This window comes from Pteropus alecto, unplaced genomic scaffold (assembly GCF_000325575.1).
Source record: "Pteropus alecto unplaced genomic scaffold, ASM32557v1 scaffold87, whole genome shotgun sequence".
NCBI lineage: Eukaryota > Metazoa > Chordata > Mammalia > Chiroptera > Pteropodidae > Pteropus > Pteropus alecto.
Genome location: NW_006443225.1, coordinates 3,991,685 through 3,997,004, shown reverse-complemented (window position 1 = coordinate 3,997,004; position 5,320 = coordinate 3,991,685). Strand labels below are relative to the sequence as shown.

At 32.3% G+C, this 5,320-nt stretch overlaps 1 pseudogene; it reads left to right on the top strand.

The window, feature by feature from the left end:
* The first annotated feature begins 2,735 nt into the window (after positions 1–2,735).
* LOC102884546 overlaps positions 2,736–5,320 on the top strand; it is a 4,265-nt pseudogene continuing 1,680 nt past the window's right edge.

Below are 5,320 nucleotides of genomic sequence, written 5' to 3'. Positions count from 1 at the left end.
GTGTGTCAAAAAGTAAATTGAGCTCTTACTTTCTCAGAAAGCTCTTAGACAATATTCCTTCATCTATATATGTCAACTCTGCTTTATCTCTCTGCTTTACTTTAAATTTTTAAATCAACTTTATTGATTTATTACACTCATTGTAAATGTATAGTGCAATGAGTTTAAGATTTATATAATATACCCTCATGTAACCATAGTCAGAATCAAGATTTATAATACGTCATCCCCCAAATTTTCTTACGCCCCTTTGCATTCAACCCCCATTTCCCCACTACAGCCCCCAAGGACTCCCTGATGGGTTTCAGTACTTCTAGATGCATTTTGCCTATTCTAAAATAATATGTAAATGGAATAATACAGTACGTAGTTTTTTGAGTCTGATTTCTTTTGTTCAACTAAGTTTTTGAAATTTCAACATTGTTACATACACTGACAGCTCATTACATTTTATTGCTGAGTGGTATTCTGTTGTGTGAATTTCCAACAATTTCTGTTCCGAATTCATATTTGATGGACCTTTTCGTTGTTTCCAGTTGGAAGCTATTATGAATAACATTTCTATACAAATTTTGTGTGGGAATGCTATCATTTCACTTATGGAATTATGAATATCTAAGAGACCATTTCTTCAGTTGTATGGTAAGATATGTTTGGTTTTATAAGAAAAGACCACGTTTCCAAAATGATTGTTACATGTACATTCCCTCCAATATGGCACATCCTTGCCAACACTTAATACTTTCTTTTTAATTATAATAATTCTAATTGTAGATATCTCAATGTGGTTTCAATGAGAATCTGTTGAAATATTTATATATTTCCATCTTTATTCTGTTAATATGCTGAATTGTGTTGGTTGATTTTCAAATGGTGAGTCAACTTTATATTCTTGAGATAAACTCTTGTTGATTTATTATCCTTTTTATATATTACTGTATTTAATTTATTAGCATTTTGTTAAAGATTTTTACATCTTTAGACTTTAGTGTCTTTGTTCAGTTTTGCAATTAAGATAAATATAGTTTCTTTAAATGAGTAAAGAGGTGTTCGGAACTCTCATGTGAAACGGTTTGTATAAGATTAGCAGAATTCACAAAGGAAACCATCTGGGCCTGGGTTGTTCTTTGTAGGAATATTTTCAACTAAGAAATCCATTTTTAAATAGATATAGGACAATTTGAATTTCCTATTTCTTTTTTTCTGAGCTTTAGCAAAAATGTGCGTTTTTAGGGAATTTCTTCATTTCATTCAAGCTATTGAATTTATTAGCAAAGATTTGTTCGTAATACTCTTATTATCCTGTTAATACTTGTAAGATCTATAGCAATATATCCATTAGATTTCTGTTATTTTTAATTTGTGTCCCTTTTTTGCTTGCTTTATTAGTCTAACTTAAAATGTATTAATTTTATCCATCTTTTAAAATAACTAATTTTCTGTTTCATTAGCATTCTCTATTGTTTTCTCAGTGCACTGATTTTAGTTATAATCTTTATTATTTTTTGCCTTCTCCTTCTTTGGGTTTAAATTGCTTTTATTTTTCTAACTCCCTTATGTCATTGATTTTAAATCTTTCATCTTTTCTAATACAATAATTTAAAACGATTGATTTTTGCCTTAATTTTATCACATTAATTTTGACATTAGTTTTTATTATCATTTAGTTCAAAATATTTTCTAATTTCCTTTATGCTTACTTTTTAGACTCATGGGTTATTTTTAAAAGCATTGTTTAATTCTCACATATTTGAGAATTTTCCAGATTATTTTTTTGTTATTTATTTCTAATTTAATTCTGTTGTGCTCTGAGCATAAGCTCTGTATAGTTTCAGCCTTTGAAATATGTTGATATGTATACATTTTTAATGTTTGAACAAATGATCTATCTTGGTTAATGGTCCAAGTACACTTCAAAAGCATGTGTTTTGCTTTTGTTGAGTGTTTTAGGTCCAGTTAGTTGATAGTATTGTTTAAATTTTTTATGTATTTGCTGATTTTGTGTCTATTTACTTTAATAATGACAGAGAGAAAAGTGTTGAAATCTTTATCTATACTTATGGATATGTCTAGTTCCTTTAGTTGTCTCAGTGTTTGTTCCATATTGAGGCTCTGTAATTAGGTGCATACACATTTAAGATTGTTATGTCTTCTGTCATGATGGAATCTTGGGTAAAATTTCTTGCCCTTAGTTCTACTGTATAATAGTAATATAATCTCTATATCTTTTTTTATGATGAATATTTGCTGGTATATCTGCTTCAATCTTTATTTTTAACGGAACTATTGATTTATATTTAAAGAGCATTTCTTGTAGGTAGCATGGGTTAAGTTTTGCTTTTGTATTCAGTCTATAAATCCCTGCCTGTTAATTAGAGTGTTTAGACCACTTTTGTACAATGGAATTATCAATATAATTGGTTTCAAGACAACCATCTCACTATTTGTTCCCTATTGATTCTGTTGGAAGATATAATCAAGAGGACATGACAACAGGACCTAGATAATCAGAGGCTTCTCTCACCCCTACCTTATGCTTGGAATATGGACCTGCTGGGAGGAAGCTTTAACAAAATTTGCCAGTGGAAGGCCACCTAATTCACTTTACTAAAGGAAGGAGAAAGAGTAGCATGAAAAGCCCAGCTAAAGGCTCTAGGGAGGCCACAGTAGGCAACGCAGTGAAAATGAAATGTGGCAAATGGAATTCTAAAACAGGATCAGAAAAGAAATGAGATATGCAGTCTAAAGTTCTCGTTTATAAAAAAGGAAATCGCAGCTCTGAAAAGTTATGTGACTTGTTCATTGATGCACAAGTTATGTTAAAGAGGTATTCTGGATCTCTGTTCAAAACTCTGTACTTAATAAAAACTGCCAAGATCTTCGACAATCTGTAATTCTCAAAAAGAAATAAAATTTATTCTATCTTAGGAAATGTTTTGGGAAACTGGTCCATGAAGACATTCTTTCTGCCTGAGTTCTGTGTCAATCCATGTTTTTAAACTCAGGAAAGCTCACCCAAACCTGATACCTAAGAATGGTCTGGTAGCTTCTTCTGGAGTCTAGTCTGGAAAGATATTATCTCTATTTTTTTGTAGAGAGATCTGACTTAGGCCTTCACTGAGCAATGAATAACTCTCGCCCCGCAAAAAAGGCTATGTTTTTGTAATAGCCTCAAATAGACCACACCCTTCAGCAGGTCTGTACACTTGACATTTGCCTAGAGATCAACTGGCGATGGAAAGTCATTTAGAATGAGGAAAAGGCTGACTTTCTGGCTCTCATGTCCAAAACTGCATATTGAGTCATATTAGAAAACAAATCAGTAAAATCATTATTGATTTGTATTATAAAAAGTTTCCATTTCAATATAAATTCTCATACCTGTATAGATAGGCCATGAATAAATTTGTCCTTCCTTCGTGCTTGAAATTTAGCTCATTCATATACAATGTTACATCAGTGAGAAAATGTAAATCACACTGAAATATTTGCTTGACTATTTATCAAGTATTTCTCTTGTGGTTACTAAGCCCTTGGAATGTGGTTAGTGAAACTAAGAAAATGGATTTTGAATTTTATTTAGCTTTAGTTAATTTAAATTTATATTTTATAAATGAAGCTATGTAAAATGCTTTCCCATTACACACAATGTTATGTTTCGGTAAAACTGTGTTTTACAATCATTGCAACATATGAGATATCACTATTACAGTGTAGAGTGCATATTGGCCATATGCATCATTTCTAGTCATTGCCAAAGGATTATTTCAGTTTGAATTATTTTTTACGACGCGCTGATGTAACACTGTAATATGTTTATTTGAATTTTGTATCTGTGGAGCATAAGTTACAGTACAGCTGTGTAAAGCAAAATTTGTAATTAAATTGAAATATGTATTATTTGAATTATTACATAATTAAATTATTTTTCTAGGTTTTTTTTTTTTAAGCTCTTAACTCACTTGAGCTCTTTGGCTGCAAAGGACTGTCTCTTTCTCCTCTGGCCTTCTAGTGCCTAGTAGTGTACAAAGCACAGAACAGATGCTCAATTAGCATTTGTTGATTGAATAAATGAAGGCCCATTTCTCACCTTTTCTCTCCTATGCCTTCCTCTGTCTTGACATGCCAGTATTGTAGTACCACTCTTGATGTCTAGATGTGTTTTTTATGGCCTATCTCATTAAAAAAAGGGGGGTGTGCTTTAATAAGATAATGCTTGAAAGGAATTCTTCATACTTTCTCAGTATGGGTCTCAAAACTGAAAGTTCAAATATTCAGAATACTATACATAAAAAGATAAGAAAAGGGTTGGTTTTAATTACAGGCTTTATACATTTCTTTGACAATATCTGTGCTCATATCATAAAAGCAGAACAATATACACTTTACTTGTCTTGATTAGAGGCAGTTTGAGGAGTCAGACAGACCCAGGATTCAAAATCTGTCTCCTCTACCTGATACTATTGTAATCTCAGGTGAAGATACTATTTAATCTCTCTAAGCTTCAATTTGCTCAACAGTAAAATGGCAAAGATGCTAAATGTCATCTCCTGAGGTCATTGTGGAGGTCAGGAAGGATGCAAAACACTTAGTATGATGCTGGTATGGTAAGGCCTCAATATACATCAGCAGTTTTTATTATGAATATCACGAGTAATAAGCAAAGTGGATCAGCTAGAGTATTTGATTGTAAGCATTAGAAATAGATTCTGATTAACTTAAGCAAAAAAGGGGTCTAGAATAACTGGAGAGTTATAAAATAGCAAAGAACAGAAGGGAAGACTGAATTAAGAAAAATAGGATACAGGGCAGTTCTGGAAATCTACATTTCATGAATTAAAAACAATCTCTTTCATGTGCCATGATTACAATGTTTCAGCTGCAATGATTTTTTCACCCTGTGCTATAAGGTTAGATATTCGAATTCTAAATTCCTGGAAGAGTCTAAGTGGCCCAGAGTGAGTTTTGTGCCAACCCTTGGAGATAGGGATGGGGGCTGGAGGACTGCAGCATCTTGATTAACAGTTTCTCTAAGAATATTTTCAAGGGGTGCGAATTCTCTCCCACAGCGAAATCAGAGTGTTGCTATCAAAAGGAGTAAGGAATGCCTTCCAAGTAAAAACAGCAGATGTTGTCTATACAAAATTTTATTATAAGTTATAAATTACGCAGACTCTTCCATATTTGCATATGATATAGAAATATAATAAGTTTCTGTTATTATCTAGTTCCTTCTTGTGAAACAGAAAACCCTCCTCAATAAAGCTGCCTGCCAAGGGCATGGCCCTGAGATAAGGATTCCTAGAATGGTTGAGCTGGG